Source organism: Ovis aries, chromosome 5 (assembly GCF_016772045.2).
Source record: "Ovis aries strain OAR_USU_Benz2616 breed Rambouillet chromosome 5, ARS-UI_Ramb_v3.0, whole genome shotgun sequence".
NCBI classification, from domain to species: domain Eukaryota; kingdom Metazoa; phylum Chordata; class Mammalia; order Artiodactyla; family Bovidae; genus Ovis; species Ovis aries.
Window position 1 is genome coordinate 85785217 of NC_056058.1, and position 20906 is coordinate 85806122.

The following is a 20906-nucleotide window of genomic DNA, read 5'->3' on the forward strand; positions in this document are numbered from 1 at the left end:
TCCCCTTCTCCTCCTGTCCCCAATCCCTCCCAGCATCAGGGTCTTTTCCAGTAAGTCAACTCTTCGCATGAGCTGGCCAAAGTACTGGAGCTTTAGATTGAGCTTTAGCTTTTACTGTTCTTTGTCCTTCCAAAGAACAACCAGGACTGATCTCCTTTAGAATGGACTCGTTGGATCTCCTTGCAGTCCAAGGGACTCTAAGAGTCTTCTCCAATACCACAGTTAAAAAGCATCAATTCTTAGGTGCTCAGCTTTCTTCACAGTCCAACTCTCACATCCATACATGACCACTGGAAAAACCATAACCTTGACTAGGCAGACCTTTGTTGGTAAAGTAATATCTCTGCTTTTGAATATGCTATCTAGGTTGGTCATAACTTTCCTTCCAAGGAGTAAGCATCTTTTAGTTTCATGGCTGCAATCACCATCTGTAGTGATTTTGGAGTCCCCCAAAATAAAGCCTGACATTGTTTTTACTGTTTACCCATCTATTTCCCATGAAGTGATGGGACCAGATGCCATGATCTTAGTTTTCTGAATTATAAGTATTCTTAAATCAGTGTGACTAGTCCCGTTCAGCTCTACTGGTAATCAGTGCTTGGAAATTCAGTTGCCTGGACTGTTGATTGCTTTCACTCATGGTGTGTCCCTCTGTGTCCCCTCCAAGGGATTGCCTTGGGACAAAGGTAGCTACCTCTCCCCAGGTTATACCCCTTCCATAATGACAGCTTATACCCAAAGGCTGGACAACATGGATCAATTAAATCTAGCCTCTTACCTCAGTTTGGGACAATTCTCAAGAGCAACCCCAGCTCTGGAGCTTCCAGTGGGACTCCTTCTACAATCCCACGCTTGCACTCCATTAGAAGTGTTCTTATCAAGATTATTCCCAACAAACTTCCACTTCCTACAGGCAAATCTTCATTTCAGGGTCTTATTTTAGAGAACCAATGAAAGGCAACAGGTGTTATAGCCCAATAAATCAAGCATTAATACTAATGACTATGTTTATTTCTTTGCTTAAGCCAGGCATGGCAAATTGGTTTCATCTAAATACCAACTTAAATCCACTGGTTGAATCTGCTTGGATATCATGTTGAAAAGGATTCTGAGGCTAAGTCTGTTCATCTGGAAAGAGTACCATTGAGGATGTCATCCAAGGACAAGGAAGAAAGAAATAACAGCACAAGTGTCCCTGACCACCCCTGCCTACAGCAGATTCTGTTGGTTTTGCCAGTACAGAACATCCTTTTACTAACAACAGAGCCCTGATTTTAACTTGGGGAAACACCCTTCTCCACTATACCCATTCCTTTATCCTCTCTCCCACTGCAAAGATGAAAGCTGTACCCAGGCCTGATCAACCCACAGAACCCAGAATCTGGCCACAATGAATGGTCACAGATAGATAATGTAAGCTAGTCAGTTGAAAGTAAATCAGTGTGAATAATATCTAATTTGGGTGAGGTTTAAAACTTCTCCTAAATTGACTGCAACAGTTGGCTTAAAACTCAACATTCAGAAAACTAAGATCATGGCTTCTGGTTCCATCACTTCATGGCAAATAGATGGAGAAACAATGGAAATAGTGACAGACTTTATTTTGGGGGGCTCCAAAATTACTGCAGATGGTGACTGCAGCCATGAAATTAAAAGATGCTTGCTCCTTGGAAGGAAAGTTATGACCAACCTGGCCATCATATTGAAAAACAGAGACATTACTTTGTCCACAAAGGTCCATATAGTTAAGGCTATGGTTTTTCCAGTGGTCATATATGGATGTGAGAGTTGGACTATAAAGAAAGCTGAGAGCCGAAGAACTGATGCTTTTGAACTGTGGTGTTGGTGAAGACTTTTGAGAGCCCCTTGGACTGCAAGGAGATCCAACCAGTCCATCCTAAAGGAAATCAGTCCTGAATATTCATTGGAAGGACTGATGCTGAAGTGGAAACTCCAATACTTGGGCCACCTGATGCAAAGAACTCACTCGCTGGAAAAGACTCTGATGCTGGGAAAGATTGAAGGCAGGAGGAGAAGGGGATGACAGAGGGTGAGATGGTTGGAAGGCATCACCGACCTACCTGATGGACATGAGTTTGAATAAGCTCTGGAATTTGGTGATGGACAGGGAAGCCTGGCATGTTGCAGTCCATGGGGTCACAAAGAGTCGGACATGACTGAGCAACTGAACTGAATTGACTGATGGTAGGAACAAATAGATGAGGCTATCCACAAAAAAAAACCCAGACATACTTCATTGACACTTATCATATAAGAACAGTTAATACTTATTAAACACTCACCAATCGCAAGGAACTGTTCTGAGTATCTGACATGTATTAACTCACTGAATCTTCACAATACTATTTTGAGATAGATGCTATCATTATGTCATTTCTATAGAAGAGGTAACATGTTCAGAGCAGTGAAGTAATCTTCCCAATGTTCCTTGGCAAGTAAATGGTCTACTCCAGATTCAAATCCAGGCAGTTAAATCTCAGAGTCAATTTGCTGAAAGAGAGCTCATTATAACCTCTAGAGTCAAGCTCCCAATTGCTTTTATCCTTAATTGATATCACATGTGAACCTGGTGTAAGCAGACAAAGGCACCTTACGGACAACAGACATGGAATAGTCTAAACACCAACACCTTTAAATATCATGGGTAAAATTTAAGGCAATCCAAAATACCTCTCTCATCAATAGTAATTTGGTATTGTTTGTTGTTTCACGGGGAGGTTCCTGTTAAAATAAAATTAGTTTCCTATATTTGTAATACAACATCAACATTGAGTCGGTTTCCTGGCAAAGTTTAAGAGAATTCACATGTAAGACAAGAAAGAGGAAGTTCTGAGTTCTGCAGAAGGCCAAGAAGATGGATAACGCAAAACTTCTTTGTAGAACAATTTCATATTTACATTTGAAAGTCTCTGTCTCCCACTTTATGAATTCCAAATTTTTCAAATAAAGTCACACTGTGAAGGATTCCTGAGAAGTGGCTGATTTACTGAATGCGAGAATGTATTAGGCTTGGTGACAGGTATTTCTCACACTCATTCCATACCCTCTGGCTCCCTTCTCAAAACATTTTCTAGCTTCCAACTCCATGCCACTTAAACTATTTTTAAACCAACCTAAAACATACCTAATGCAACAACAATGATATCATGTATTGATGTTATCAATAAACTGAGAAGGTTTTGAAGCATTTGGGGTCAAAAAGTCTTCTAATCAACTATAGATTACATGTAGATGAGAAAGAGTGCCAATGTCACTAAATGCCTTCAAAATCTGCTCTGGCCAATTACAATATTTATTATATAGTGAGCACAAGGGAAAAAGAAATTAATGACCAAGCTTTTAATTTGGGGGAAAGGTTAAGATTAATTACCTAAAATTCCATGACCCTATTTATACAGCTTCATTTTGTTTCGTCTCATATTTTATACTTAGTCAATGGTTCCAGAGATTCTTAAAACAAAAGAGACCAAACAACAACAAAACCCCAAAAGATTAGATGAATGGGGGAAAAGTGGAAAAAGGAAGAAAGGCAGAGAGAGAAGCTAAAGTAGGGAGATAAGAGAAGAGAGTTAGACAGGCCTGGATACACAGATATTTTTATAGTTCTGAAGCATCCACTTAAAAACCAGAGACATTACTTTGCTGACAAAGGTCCGTCTAGTCAAAGCTATGGTTTTTCCAGTAGTCATGTACAGACGTGAGAGTTGGACCATAAAAAAAGCTGAGTGCCAAAGAATTGATGCTTTTGAACTGTGGTGTTGGAGGAGACTCGAGAGTCCCTTGGACTGCAAGGAGATCAGACCAGTCAATCCTAAAGGAAATCAACCCTGAATATTCATTGGATGCACTGATGCTAAAGCTGAAGCTCCAATACTTTGGCCACCTGATGTGGCCACTGGAAAAGACCTAAATCACTGGAAAAGACCCTGATGCTGGGAAAGATTGAAGGCAGGAAGAGAAGGGACAACAGAGGATGAGATGGTGGGATGGCATCACTGACTTGATGGACATGAGTTTGAGTAAACTCCGGGAGTTGGTGATGGACAAGGAGGCCTGGCGTGCTGCAGTCCATGGGGTCACAGAGAGTTGGATATGACTGAGCGACTGAACTGAACTGAAGCATCCGCTGCATTCAAAGGCACATTTCCCCTTGCTGTTCTCTAAGATCTAACCCTAACCCAATACATTTTCCACTATTCCCACTCACTACTGCTCTCCCCAGTTTAGGACTGAGTTTCTCAATAGATGAAATTATGTAAGTGGTTAAATAATTTTAATTATTAGCAGCTTCATTCATCTTACAACTAAGATTTACATGGTGCCTATAATGTGTCCAACTCAGTGCTCACCACTGAAGATGAAATTTTGAAAAAAAAATCAGAAATATGTAAAGCAAGCAAGCCTTGTACACCATTAAAATGGTCTAAAAGTCACATCTTTAAAAGGTAAAAACAAAACACACACACACATATACACACATTGTTTTGAATCTCCCTGTTTGCAAAAGAAAAGGATATAAAGAAAAATAATGACAAGTAAAAATATAGAAACAGTATGGAAAATAAAGTTCAACCTAAGAATAAGAAGTATTGGGCTAACTAGACATATGAAAAATAAGAAGATGAAAACTGGGAATGAAAAATAAAGATCCAACATAAGAGTAACAAATTCTGAGGGAAGAAACACAATATTTGAAACAGAAATAAGAACCAAAACTACAATTCAGGAAAAAATATTTCTTAAACAATTCTTTAAAACCTGAATATGAAGATAAACAAGGGTTCATGATATTTTAGAAGAACTGACTAATATGCAAGATCTACTGTGATCTCAGAAGAAAAAATTTTAAACACATGCATAAAGAAAAACTCTTATAAGCCTTCAGACAGAGAAAATTACTTTAAAAGAAACAATAAATTTAGTCTCTAAGTTTTGATTGGCTGTATATAGTGTTTTTTCTTCATTAGTTTCCAGAAGCCAGTGAAGGAATGTCAATATAATTTTGAAGCAAAACATCCATGACCCATGAATTTTATACTCAGTTTCATTGCTTTTCATGTGTGAAACATGAAGATACTCTTCTATGAAAATATCTGCATTTCTCTAAAAACGTCCCTGAAGATATTCTCTAGATGACTGAAAGTTATACCAAAATAAAGAACTTAAGAACTACAGAAAATATTTATAGCAGACATTTTCCATTGTAAATCCAACTACTATTCCCATTTCTTCCTTGTCAAGAAAAACTCTGACACTAATTAAAATAAACCCTTAACCCGTCACTAGGGATAATTTATAAGAATCTAAGCCAGTCACGGTAACACCATTCCCTTTTGCCAGAGAAAGACTCAAATCTAGATAATGAGATGTAAGAAAAAATACATTGGGGGGAGTTCCTAAAAATATTCCCCTTATTGACAAAAACTGACAGGTAGGAGAACTTTTCTCTACTTCTAAAGACAGATAGGAGAACTTTTCTCTGCTTTTCTTGACTTCTGAACTTCTACTTCAGAAGTAGAAGTTACAGTTTTGGATCAATACCTGTAACTATAGCAATCATTTTGCAACATTGAGGGGATAAGGCTGAAACTGAGACCGAGATGCTGAAGATGAGATAGCTGAAAGAACACAAGGATTCTTGACTACATTGTTGTGTAAGTAAATGAAGCAACTCGGAATTTTAACTCTGGGCTTCTTTCTACATGATATAACAATAAATTTTTTTATCATTTAAGTCTTAGTTTACTAATAACGCTTACAAAAATTTATGCATCTATACTCTGAATATTTGGGGCTTCCCAGGTTACAAGAATTCGCCTGCAGTGTAGGAGATGTGGGTTTGATCCCTGGGTTGGAAAGAGCCTCTGGAGGAGGAAATGGCAACCCACTAGAGTATTCTTGCCTGGGAAATTCCATGGACAGAGGAATCTGGCAGGCTACAACCCCTAGGATCTCAAAGAGTTAGACATGACTGAGCGACTGAACGCACACCACACACTCCAAATACAGACATCCAAATAAACACAGCTTTTGTGTTAAGGTGGTTAGACTGTGTATGGGTGTGCATGTTGTGTTTAACATTGTCTTTACAAGGAAAACTATTAAATTAAAAAATCTAACCCAAGTTTCCCCTTCTCGTCCATGAAGTATTTCTTTACCTACCTCCGCAGAGCAAATCACAATTTTTACCAGTACTGTTTTCCTTGCTGCTATTACCACAGTTATGATACACTAATTTCAACAAAATCAAAATCACAAATAGTGAAATAAGTATATTCTATTATCTTCATTAAATAATGATCAATACCATGCAAAGACATGGGTGAACTTTTTGAATGCACATTGCTAACTGAAAAAAGCCAGTCCAAGAAAGCTATATTATACAATTCCATTTATATGACATCATTTTTAAAAAATCAAAACTACAGAGATGATAAACAGATCAGCAGTTGCCAGGGTTTTGGCACTAAGAGGAGAACCGAATAAGTAAAGAACAGATGATATATTTAGGGTGCCAATACTATTCTCACAATATTTTAATGGTGAATACATGATACTCTGTACTTGTCAAAACCCAAAGAACTTTAGAGCACAAAGTGTGAACCTGAATTTCTGCAAATTAAGAAAATCATTAGGAAGGAATGCAACTGTGAGAAGATAATCTAACTGGATTGCAAATATATGAAACAATGTCATTGAAGAGGACAGGAGAAAAAGATGTTGACCTAAGTAACTAGAAATGAGTGGAGTCTGTAGGACTGAAGGCAAAAGAAGCTGTTCATAAGCACTGCACTCTAGTTGATAAAATTGTTGAAAACACTATATATGTACATTGGAAATTAAACAAATGGATGGCAAATGGTAAAAGTACGGTTTCTCATTATTGGTGCAGGAGATTATAAATAAGCAAAGAGAGGAGGCTAGAGTGTATGTGCTAACAGATTAAAGAAAGCAATATCAATTTCTGTTTAACTTAATACATATACAAATGGATACATATGGAAATATTTATGGACATGTACATATACACGAGATAACACACACATATATTTCTTTGTTTTTTTCAATTTAGAGGGCCTAGAATCAAACACATCTCAGTTGGAAGAAGCATACCTAGCACCTAGAACTTACTTTCTAATAACATTTTCCCATAAAAGGAACTGAGGTCCCTGGAGAAACAGCTGATTCTAGAACTCTGGCAGGAAATAAATAAGATGAGCTTAGGGCATCTTGCAGTGCCAAATGTTAAGAAATGTCACACATACACACACACTCTACACGTAATGATGGTGGAATGTCAAAGGGATATAGGAGCCAAATGTAAGAGCCCCCAAAGGCCAAAGTTGGAACAATTTAAGCAACAAAATGAAGTACTCTGAATTATAACTTCATACAGACATAAATTATTAAATAAATATGTAAATTATAGGTGATAAATATCTCACACAGAAAAATTCCAAATAATTTAAGTAGAATTCCACCCTCAAGGAGGTGAAACATAACTCCCCAGTCCTTAAGTGTGTGGTACACATGGTGTGGAAAGGGGAGGAAAAAGTTAACACTATAGTGAAGAAATCTGACAAACGCTGCTCCAGCCACATTATCAAGGTTAATGTCAATGTCAACAGTGATAAACCATATTGGTAATATGTAGTCTTGATGTGATGTGATGATAAGCATGGTCTTTACCGCTGTGGTCTTCCTTCCCAGTATCCATAACCACTGAAAATCCCATTTGAAGGATATTCTACAAAATGCCTGTAAGTCTCAAAGCTATCAAGGTCCTCAGAAACAAGAAAAGTCTGAAAAAATGTCAGACAAAGGGACCCTAAGGAAACATGATGACTAAATGTAATGAGGTTTCCTAGAGGGAGTCCCAAAACAGAAAAAGGACCTGAGGTTAAAAACTGAGGAAACTGAAACAAAATATGGGCTTTAGTTAATAATATATCAATGTTTGTTCGTTAGTTTTGGCAGGTGTACTATAATAATGGAACATTTTAAGAGCAGAAGGAATTGTGTGAGGTATGTGGGAAACCTTGGTATTATTGTCATACATTTTCCTTACATCTTTATCTATTCTAAAATTGAACATATATTTTTTCAAAAAGTAATTAGTAATTTCAACCAAACACTTGGTCCATGAGCCAAGTAATATGGTGTGCTATGAAAAGTCCTGAACTCAGAGTCAACACGAAGGTCTAAGTTGTGCTTGGCACAAAGAACACTGAGCTATACTGTACACATGTATACATCCTGACTGTATCACAGAGCTGCCATGTGACAGCTTTGAACCTCAGTGAGTCAACTCAGTTTTAAAATGGGGAGTCCAACAGATGACCTCTAAGATCTACCCCTAAAATTCCAACATTTTATTCAAAGTTGAATTCACAGTCTATACCACTCCATAGTATATGACTTTACGAAAAGTCCTTCAACTTCTCTTAATTTCAGTTTTGTCATCTTTAAAATAAGAGTAAAATCATCATCTTTAAGGGCTCTTTTTAGTTCTAAAAACCTTCAACAACCATGTTTCACTAACATTCCTTTCAAGTTCACTTTGGCAACCCAAGTAACCTCATAAAGCTACTACTTATTTCAGGCCATATTTTAGACTGCTGCTGCTGCTAAGTCACTTCAGTCGTGTCCGACTCTGTGTGACCCCACAGACGGCAGCCCACCAGGCTCCCCTGTCCCTGGGATTCTCCAGGCAAGAACACTGGAGTGGGTTGCCATTTCCTTCTCCAATGCATGAAAGTGAAAAGTGAAAGGGAAGTCACTCAGTCGTGTCTGACTCTTCGCGACCCCATGGACTGCAGCCTACTAGGCTCCCCTGTCCATGGGATTTTCCAGGCAAGAGTGGAGTGGGGTGCCATCACTGAAAGGTCTAAAATATGAGAGAAAGGTCCTATTCGATTCTGCTCACAGTGATGTCCCTAGGGCCTAAGACAGTGCTTCTCATGCAGTGGACACTGAACTAGATTTATCCAATGAACAGGGATTGCTTAATTTTCAAAAGCATCCTTTGACTAAATCAGTTCAGTTGAGGTGCTCAGTCGTGTCCAACTGTTTGCAACCCCACGGACTGCAGCACGTCAGGCTTCCCTGTCCATCACCAACTCCTGGAACTTGCTCAAACTCACGTCCATTGAATCGGAAACAGACAACTACATCCCCCTGGAAAGATATTCAGAAGGGAAGAGACAGATGGTTTGTCCACCAAACCAGACAGCCCTTATACGAGCAACAATATCACCCCACTTAAAAATCACAGTCATTTTTAAAACTAGCTCTTTATAAAGCAGCATTATTAACAGAGTTACTGATTTCTCATCAGTTTCTTACAAAGGTAAAAAATTAAAAGAGAAGATATTTGGAAGCAAAATACAATCTGCAAATCCCCTGTTATAGTCAGAAGGACGACCACTCGTGTCTGCACAGACTTCACTAGAGGAACACAAAATGAATAACGTAATATTTTCCATGGGAAAAATACAGGCTGTTAGGAAGAGATCAGATTTATTGCAGAAGTGTGTTCATAAGGGAAAAACGGTGATAGGGGAATTTCTACTCAAAGTTTAGAATAGCTCGGAGAAAAGGATTGAAAGACAGCAGGAAAGAAAGAAAGAAAATATTGATGTTTTACTACAAATATTTCACTCAACTTATTTTAGATATTGGCCTCTAGCAGTATTCTGAAAGTGCAAGGCTTGAACCACCTTCTCACATCAGAATGCAGATGGGTGGCTCAGAAAAATAAAGATTCCTGAACTCCGCCTCGAACCCACTGAATCAGGGTCATAGGGGAAGAGGCTTGGGAATCTGAATTCTTAACAAGCTCCCAGGCAATGTGATATAAAACACTGAAGAACTGCGGCCCAAGGGAGCTGTGATAATGTCAAGGGGCAAAAACAACTGCTTGTTTATATTAGATGTACAACTATCTCAAATGATCAAGATGTAATTCCATCCTGAAAGAGATAAAAAGCCAAATACTTTTTGCAATTTTGTGAACATAGAAAAATCATTTAAAATAATAATAAAGTTTAATTTGAGGTTAAGCTCACAGAGATAACTGAGGACATTTTGCTTCAAATTCACAACAGAATTAAACCACTTTGATAAAGAAAAAGAAACTTTTACTAGATCTGATACCCTAAAATATTTAGTTCTAGTTGTACATTGAAATTAAACCACAAACTTGACTTGAATTCATCTATTCTTTCATTATGACTAAATAAGTATTTATTTCTTAAATGGTTTAATCCTAATGGTTTAATAGTTTAATTTTACAGCATAGGGTCAGGTTAAAAGAAGTATGATTAGGGAGGTAAGTCTGGGTGTGCATTTTTATTAAGCATAGTACTCATGGAACATACATAGAAAGGCAAACTGTTTCCAGAAAAAGTCCTAGTTACTTTGGGACCTTGTTCTACCTAATACTTTTTATATGCTTTTAGCAAGTAATATAGTACCATGAGTAATACTTGGGACATTTTAAATGATTTAGAATACATTTAAATCATGAAAGCTCATTCTCTGACACTGAAATCATTGAATCTACTTCAACTGGACTGGCTAAAGGACCTCAGCATATCTAAAGAACACCAATTTTAGAGACCTATTTTTGGTTCTGTTTTTATTTAAAACCAACATTATTTTTGTAAGTAGGTAAAGATGAATACATCTGTTCTAGCCAAGAAAGATTATAAACCATAAACCCAAATTCTAAAGTGATTAATTCAATCATACTTCTGATAATTCACCAGAATATGCATAATCTGCTTTCCCATGTTTTTTCTCAGCATTGAACACACTCTCCTCATAGTCAGAAAGACTGAAATCCATGAAGGGGTTACTTAGTGAGTAACTTGTTTTAGTCTGGCCCTCTGGCTAACCTGAAAGTAAAGTGTCCTGCTCAAGAGAAGGCTTCCCTGAAAAGAAAGTATGAGACAGGAGCCATAAGCAGTTTATTTTCGTCTAGCATAATTAAGCATTGAGTCAATCAACTCTCTAACTTTTTATCTTCATTAGAAAAGTATGCAGAATCTATAAATATTATTCACCTAGAATAGAGATCCAAGTCTATCTTTTGACTGAAGTATAAGCTCCTTGAATTGCGAGGGACATGTCTCATTTATTGTTGAATTCAACAGTACCTACCATAGTATCAGGCATACAGCAGAGCTCAATAAATATGTATTGATCTGAGGTCATAATTAATTTAGTAAGTTCTTATCCTGTCTTGGATAAGGAAATGACAACCCACTCCAGTTGTCTTGCCTGGAGAATCCCAGGGATGGGGGAGCCTGGTGGACTGCTGTCTATGGGGTCGCACAGAGTCGGACACGACTGAAGCGACTTAGCAGTAGCAGTAGCAGCAGCAGTATCCTTTCTATTTTTCTTGAATATAACTCAAGAGTCTTAAGTTCTCTACAAACAGGTCCACTTAATTTTCAAAGGTCCTAGGGTTCTTAAATAAAAGTTTTAAATAGTTATTTTTGCTTTATCTATTTTCTTAAGTTGACACAAAAGTGATACAAACTTATTCAGAACATTCCTTAGTAAGCAAAATTTATTCTAAAGGTAGGTGAAATTTGATTCTAATTTGCTGAGTTTGAAGTATAGATTTATAACTTTGATTAAATTCAACACTGCTAAGTGACCAGGTAAATTAAATTGAAGCTGGAATGTCTAGAAAAAGGAACTGTGACCAAGGAAAAGATTTTTTTCACTTGGTTTCTGGAGTTTAAAAGGCAATACTGGAATTATCCCAATTACAATAATTCAAGAAAAGATCCTGATTGATATCTCTTATGCATGTGTGCTCAGCCACTCAGTCATGTCCAACTCTGCAACGCCATGGACTGGATCCCACCAGGTTTCTCTGTCCATGGAATTTTCCAGGCAAGAATACTGAAGTTGGGTTGCCATTTCCTCCTCCAGGAAATCTTCCCAACCTAGGGATCGAACCTGCGTCTCCTGCACTGCAGGAGGATTCTTTACCTCTAAGCCATGAGGAAAGCCTCCAATACCTCTTACAATGAATGGTAATACCATATAAAAGAACTTCAGACAGTGGAAATACAACAGTAAGTGCAATGGAGTATGCAATACAAGGAACATGCAGCAAACCTTTGGAATCAAGTTTATTTGCAGAAATCAATCAAGTATTTGCAGAAATACTTTTATCTTTATAAAACTATCTGAATATATGAACAAGCAAATACTAGCCTGAGGTACTAACACACAATGAAGTTCATAAAAGCACAACAATTTACTAGTTCTGAGTTTGATAAAATAATTTTAGAAGTTTAATTTGATTTTCCTAAAAATTTGTTCTTCCATGTTAAAATCCTATTGTTTTTCATCCTTCATTATGTAAGTTACTATTTCAAATAAGGGATCTTATGTGTATCTGTTGCTGACGGGAGTGTAAGCACAACCATTTTGTAGGCATATTCTAACTCTTCCACTTCGAGGCACTGATCTTTCATAACTAGCTTGTACATGTCCATAATGATAAGTGTACAAAGAAGTTATTAATTTATTTGAACACCAAAGATCTAGTGAGAACATATATTCCCATCAATAGAGACCTTATTAATATATGATGGAGCAACATGCTATGGACACAAGTGTTTATTATTTGTATTATTTTAGTCTGTCCTCTTGTCTGGATGCTAAATATCTGGTACTACAGTCTTAAAAAGCAACCAATAATAGTTTATGATGTATTGATTCTATGGAATTCCATGATATAAGGGAATGATGTAAATCTATGTGTATGAACTTTAAAATATATTAGTGATAAGTTGCTAAGCAAGTCACAGAACATCTATAGTATAATTTATTCATATAAATGGAAAATTAAGCAAACCTTGTGTGTGGAGAGAAGACAAGTGGGTGCAGAAAAGGAACTGCAAGATATACACCACACTATTAATGGTGACAGTCTCTCCAACATGGCACTGGAGTGGGCAGGGGCATCAGCATTTTGACGTTTTATTCCATGAAGTTCTGGAACATTTATTTTTTATTTACAATGAGAAATTATCACTTTTGTTTTGTTTTCAAATAACATATAAGGAGGAAAAACAAGGGGCACTGGTAATTTGTCAACCCACATTTGTCCTAAAACTAGCTAGTTTTAGAAATTCAGATGAAAAATCAGAAAAAATAATTGCAGTCAGATTTATAAAATATAATATATATATTGCAACTGATACACTATATGGAAATAGTTTGAAAACATGGATTTACAATACTGAATTATTAGTTATGATTATAGCATATAGTAATTGTTGACATAGACCACATACATTGAATCTTTCAGGTGTTGTTAATAATACTAACAAATAATCATTAATAATGTTAAGCTTGACTTAAAGTTATTTAACAATGAGTTAATGTTAAGATTGATTTAAAGTTGATTTGGTTGTTCAACCATACAAATAGATACCAGACAAGAAGTCCAGTTGTCATTGAGAAGGTACATAAGTGCACTTTCATATATAAGGATAACTTTTGAAGTTGGCTGGATGTAAGAAAACATGTATGTATGAAGACCTAATCCTGCCATTAATGAGGTCCCTGAGAGGTAAAATTCAGGCTGAAACCATTACTTATCGGGGTCAATCAGTCAGTTCAGTTGCTCAGTCGTGTCCGACTCTTTATGACCCCATGAACCACAGCATGCCAGGCTTCCCTGTCCATCACCAACTCCCAGAGCTTACTCAAACTCATGTCCATTCAGTAGGTGACACAATCCAACCATCTTTTCCTCTCTCATTCAGTCTTTCAGGGTCTTTTCCAATGAGTCAGTTCTTTACATCAGGTGGACAAAGTATTGGAGTTTCAGCTTCAACATCAGTCCTTCAATGAATATTCAGGACTGATTTCCTTTTGATGGACTGGTTGGATCTCTCCACAGTCTGAGAGTCTTCTCCAACACCACAGTTCAAAACCATCAATTTTTTTGGTGCTCAGCTTTCTTTATAGTCCAACTCTCACATCCATACATGACTACTGGAAAAGCCATAGCTTTGACTAGACAGACCTTTGTTGGCAAATTAATGTGTCTGCTTTTTAACATACTGTCTCGGTTGGTCAAAACTTTTCTTCCAAGGAGCAAGTGTCTTTTAATTTCATGGCTGCAGTCACCATCTGCAGTGATCCTGGAGCCCAAGAAAATAAATTTCTCACTGTTTCCATTGTTTCCCCATCTATTTCCCATGAAGTGATGGGACTGGATGCCATGATCTCTGTTTTCTGAATGTTGAGTTTTAAGCCAACTTTTTCACTCTCCTCTTTCATCAAGAGGCTCTTCGGTTTTTCTTCACTTTCTGCCATAAGGGTGGTGTCATCTGCATATCTAAGGTTATTGATATTTCTCCCAGCAGTCTTGATTCCAGCTTGTGCTTCATCTAGCCCAGCATTTTGCATGATGTACTCTGCATATAAGTTAAATGAGCAGGGTGACAATATATAGCCTTGACTTACTCCCTTCCCAATTTGAAACCAGTCTGCTGTTCCATGTCCAGTTCTAACTGTTGCTTCTTGACCTGCATACAGATTTCTCAGGAGGCAGTTCAGGTGGTCTGGTATTCTCATCTCTTGAAGAATTTTCCACAGTTTGTTGTGATCCACAAAGGCTTTGGCATAGTCAATAAAGCAGGAATAGACGCTTTTCAGGAACTCTCATTTTTTCGATGATCCAATGTATGTTGGCAATTTGATCTTTGGTTCCTCTGCTGTTTCTAAATCCAGCTTGAACATCTGAAAGTTCAGGGTTCACAAACTGTTGAAGCCTAACTTGGAGAATTTTCAGCGTTACTTTGCTAGCATGTGAGATGATAGCAATTGTGCAGTAGTTTGAGCATTCTTTGGCATTGCCCTTCTTTGGGATTGGAATGAAAACTGACCTTTTCCAGTCCTGTGGCCACTCCTGAGTTTTCCAAATTTGCTGGCATATTGAGTGCACCACTTTCACAGCATCATCTTTCAGGATTTGAAATAGCTCAACTGGAATTCCATCACCTCCACTAGCTTTGTTTGTAGTGATGCTTTCTAAGGCCCACTTGAATTCACATTCCAGGATGTCTGGCTCTAGGTGAGTGATCACACCATTGTGAATATCTGGGTCGTGAAGATCTTTTTTGTATAGTTCTTCCTTGTATTCTTGCCACCTCTTCTTAATATCTTCTGCTTCTGTTAGGTCCATACCATTTCTGTCCTTTATTGTCTCCATCTTTGCATGAAATGCTCCCTTGGTATCTCTAATTTTCTTGATGAGATCTCTAGTCTTTACCATTCTATTATTTTCCTCTATTTCTTTGCATTGATCACTAAGGAAAGCTTTCTTATCTATCCTTGCTATTCTTTGGAACTCTGCATTCAAATAGGTATATCTTTCCTTTTCTCCTTTGCCTTTAGCTTCTCTTCTTTTCTCAGCTATTTTTAAGACCTCCTCAGACAACCATTTTGCCTTTTCGCATTTCTTTTTCTTGGGGATGGTCTTGATCACTGCCTTTTGTACAATGTCTTGAAACTGTTCATAGTTCTTCAGGTACTCTATCAGATCTAATCCCTTTGTCTAATCTATTTGTCACTTCCACTGTATAATTGTAAGGGATTTGATTTAGGTCATATCTGAATGGTCTAGTGTTCTTCTTCAATTTAAGTCTGAACTGGCACTAAGGAGTTCATGATCTGAGCCACAGTCAGCTCCCAGTCTTGTTTTGGCTGACTGTATAGAGCTTCTCCATCTTTGGCTGCAAATAATATAATCAATCTGATTTCGGTACTGACCATCTGGTGATGTCCATGTTAGAGTCTTCTCTTGTGTTGTTGGAAGAGGGTGTTTCAGGGAGATGTATGATAAGTCCCTATGAGTTATCTCCCTGATAAGTAATGGTTTTAGCCTGCATTTTACCTCTCAGAGACCTCCTTAATGGCAAGATTAGGCCTTAATCCTACACCTACCTTCACTTAACTCAGAGTATGCTACATAGAAGTACTCATGGTAGTGAAAGTTGCTCAGTTGTATCCGACTCTGCAACCCCATGAACTGCAGCACGGCAGGCTCCTCTATCCATGGGGATTCTCCAGGCAAGAATACTGAAGTGGGTAGCCTTTCCCTTCTCCAAGGGATCTTCCCAACCCAGAGATCGAACCCAGGTCTCTAGTACTGCAAGTGGATTCTTTACCAGCTGAGCCACCAAGGAAGCCCAAAGTACTCAATAGTTCATTAAATGAATTTTCCCCCCTGCTACTTTAAGTTGAATTTTACATGCCTTCTCACGTGAACTTTTATTTTTGAGTCTGCTTTTTCCTTTGTTTGTTTTGAGGTTTTGTTTGTTTGATTTGGCCACACCAGGATCTTAGTTCCCCGACCAGGATTGAACCTGGGCCCCTGCAATGGAGGAACACCAGCCGAACCACTGGACTGCCAGGGAATTCAAAATGGATTAAAGATCTAAATGTAAGACCAGAAACTATAAAACTCCTAGAGGAGAACATAGGCAAAACACTCTCCGACATAAATCACAGCAGGATCCTCTATGATCCACCTCCCAGAATTCTGGAAATAAAAGCAAAAATAAACAAATGGGATCTAATTAAAATTAAAAGCTTCTGCACAACAAAGGAAAATATAAGCAAGATGAAAAGACAGCCTTCTGAATGGGAGAAAATAATAGCAAATGAAGCAACTGACAAACAACTAATCTCAAAAATATACAAGCAACTTATGCAGCTCAATTCCAGAAAAATAAACAACCCAATCAAAAAATGGGCCAAAGAACTAAATAGACATTTCTCCAAAGAAGACATACGGATGGCTAACAAACACATGAAAAGATGCTCAACATCACTCATTATCAGAGAAATGCAAATCAAAACCACAATGAGGTACCACTTCACACCAGTCAGAATGGCTGTGATCCAAAAATCTGCAAGCAATAAATGCTGGAGAGGGTGTAGAGAAAGGGAACCCTCCTACACTGTTGGTGGGAATGCAAACTAGTACAGCCACTATGGAGAACAGTGTGGAGATTCCTTAAAAAATTGCAAATAGAACTACCTTATGACCCAGCAATCCCACTGCTGGGCATACACACCAAGGAAACCAGAATTGAAAGAGACACATGTACCCCAATGTTGATCGCAGCACTGTTTATAATAGCCAGGACATGGAAACAACCTAGATGTCCATCAGCAGATGAATGGATAAGAAAGCTGTGGTACATATACACAATGGAGTATTACTCGGCCATTAAAAAGAATTCATTTGAATCAGTTCTGATGAGATGGATGAAACTGGAGCCGATTACACAGAGTGAAGTAAGCCAGAAAGAAAAACACCAATACAGTATACTAACACATATATATGGAATTTAGAAAGATGGCAATGACGACCCTGTATGCAAGACAGGAAAAAAGACACAGCTGTGTATAACGGACTTTTGGACTCAGAGGGAGAGGGAGAGGGTGGGATGATTTGGGAGAACGGCATTCTAACATGTATACTATCACGTAAGAATTGAATCGCCAGTCTATGTCTGACGCAGGATACAGCATGTTTGGGGCTGGTGCATGGGGATGACCCACAGAGATGTTATGGGGAGGGAGGTGGGAGGGGGGTTCATGTTTGGGAACACATGTAAGAATTAAAGATTTTAAAAATTAAAAAAAAAAATAGAAACAAATGAAAAAAAATAAAATTAAATTTAAAAAATTAAAAAAATAAATAAATAAGGACGTTTGAATTAAAATCTTATATCATTGTAAGTAAACAATGATCTTGATCTAAAAGTGCTAAATTCTGAATCCTGAAATTACATCATTGAGGCCAAATTGCAAATTTGGTTAATCCAGGAGGAAGGGCCTGTTCATATACTAATGCTGCTGCCATCTTGTGTACTATTCTCCGTCCACACTCACCTTCTTCTTGTCCCTTGAATACACCAAGCTCATTATCATACTAGAGCCATTTCACTTCTCTCTGTCCCCAGATCTCCACGTGGCTAGCTTCTTCACATCATTCAGACCTGAGCACAAAGTTCACTTCCTCAGAGAATTGTCAATCAATTTAAAGCAGTTCTCATTACTCCCAAGCCTGCACTTTCCAATTTCTCTTTTGACATTACCCTGTCTTACCATCTTTAAAGTCTTTTTCCCTAACATGAAATTACTCTGTTCTTTATTTGTTTTATTTCATATGGACTCTCTCACCTTCTTCCTAAATGGATGTAAATTCATACAGGGACCTTTGCTGTATGGTTCACCCTGGAACCACGCCAAGAATAGTGCTCTACTCATAGAAGGAATTTGAGATTTAAAAATTTTAAATTCAAAAACTCAACACTGAGGATGCATAGAGTAGTTTAGAGGCAGCAAGTACATGCCTGTATTGAGCCCTTCCTTGGTTCTTCAAATTATTCTGTTATAGTAGATGCTTTACATTGCCAAAGGATACATCTCAGTTCCTCTAGAATCACTGAATTAACAACCCAGCCATACATACAATTTCTTCAGTTTCCCGATTTGTAAAACTAGTATGCTAATATACACCTACTTCAGAAAATTGTTATGAGAGTTAAATAAGAACCGTGAATCCATGGTGATATGTGGATTCAGGGGACTCAATTTCCTCACTCACTGCCAAACTGGATGATTTAAATACATAACAAAAAAGGTACCAACTACATATCTTTAGGGGTGGCTGGCAGAGTCAAAACTGTGCCAGGCATCAAGAAGTATAAGACAAAATAAGAAGGAAGCTTTCCTTAATACATGACCTCTGGTATAAATATCTCGCTTGGTGGGCAGTGTAGGTTTGAAGAAAAGATCAAGTGGGAAATGAGAAGGGGGTCATAAAGGATGAGACTGAAAGGTACACCAAAATTACGTGAGTAATTCTACTTCCAACTGGGAATATCTCAACACCTATGGCACAGACTAGGTTTCTACCAACAAATGAAACAAGGGATATTGAGCAAAGCCAGTGTGATCTGCCTTTTAAAATAACTAAACTAACTGGATAATTCAAATGAAAGTATAATCTGATATTATTTTATCTGCATTATGTAGGAAAACATGTAACTTTAGAACTTAAAAATATAAATCAGAAAAACATTTTGATCTCAGCAACGTCAACTATGTCATCAAACTCAAATGGCATATAAGGGATGGTATTTAGAGGAAAATGACATATCGAGTCAAAGACAGGATTTGGTGTCATATGTCCTGACACAAGATGAATGTCAAAAGAGTGTGTCCTGATAGTGTCTAATAGAAAAAATTAATATTCGTGCTCTGAAGACTCCCACAGCCAAAATGTAGTAGTCCATTTTAATTTTCAGAGGAATTTGGTGAACAAATGACTAGATATCCACCAAACCTTGGTACTAATGAAAAATACAGTGCATTCTGAGAAAATCAATATATAGTTTGCCTGAAGGTATCCCAAAGGAAACATTCAGTTATTGAGGTTTAAAATACGTTAGCCCCAGAATAATAAAATTCTTGAATTGCAGGCGTTTGCAAGAACAGCAAAGGGGTTAAAGACATTTTATATTTTATCAAAGCTCTAAAAACTGCTGTGCAGAGTTTTTATGCATTTCCTATTTTCTTCCTTGCTGCTTCTTCATGCAAAAGCCTCTGCCAATTCCTCTGAGCACTGCTCCACTGTTAGGACCTTTTTAATTTGCTCTTCAAATAAGTTATCCTAGTCTCACTTCTACTTGGCCTCCACAGGTTCATGCGGTCACTGAAGATTGGGTTGAGGGACTGGGAGCATATCTTGAGGAACAGATATTTGTCACAATGTCTCACTATTGCAGTTAGTTATCAAACCATAGGGGGTTTTGCTTGTTTCTGCTTTGTTTTTGGAAAATAAGTCCTTTTTTAGCCAAGCCATGTTTGGCTTTCATTTTAATTGTGAATCTTATTTTGCTTAATGACATAAAGATAAATGGGAATGCACTATTAAAAAAGAACACAATAAAAATATCAAGATGGCACTGTAAAAAGCTAAGACTACTTCTGCAGGAAAAAAAAAAACCAAACTGAAGTATAGGTTGAAAAAACAGTTAACTCAATTTGAACTAAATCATGAGTCAATTCAGGTAATAATCTAATTTGACCCTCACAGTCCACATTTATTAGTTAATTCTTCAGTATCTGGTTAATAATCATGACCTGAAGTCCTTCCTAGGGGAAAAAACTACTTTGGAAATATATCTGAGAGGGTTGTTTAGTACATGCAACATGTCATTTCTTTTCTTTTACCAAGTTATAAAACCATTTAGAGTCCAAGGGTTGATTGAAGACAATCATTTGTCAGAAAACTAATTTCATAGAAGCAATGCTATCTTGCACAAATTCAGTAAATATGTATTGTAAAATAGTTATCAATTTAAGAAAAAATTTTCTCCTGAATAAAAAAAATTTGAGCATTCTAACAAATACATTTTTATTTTCTGCATTTACTACTACACTTGCTCTAGTGTTAGTTACGAAAAAATTTAAATGTGCTTACAAAGTTAGTTTTGAAATTATCTTTTAGTAATAATTTATGATTTTATGATCTACTGAGGCACAAACAGAAACAGATGGCCATTCTCAGAACTTATCACTAAGAAACAATTCATTATAATTTTTGCTGTCAGTAGAGCTCTAAACCACTTATTTTGATCCCTTGTTTTTGAATTCTTTAAAATATTTCAAAATAAGGTGTTATTATGATAATTTCTTACCCTTTACAAACAAAATTTTAGTTTAAGTCAATTTTTTTTTAATATAGCACATTTATCCATGGTCAATGACCACAAAGGTAGAATGCTATAACTCTAAAGAGTTTGAGGACAACTACTCCAAGTATT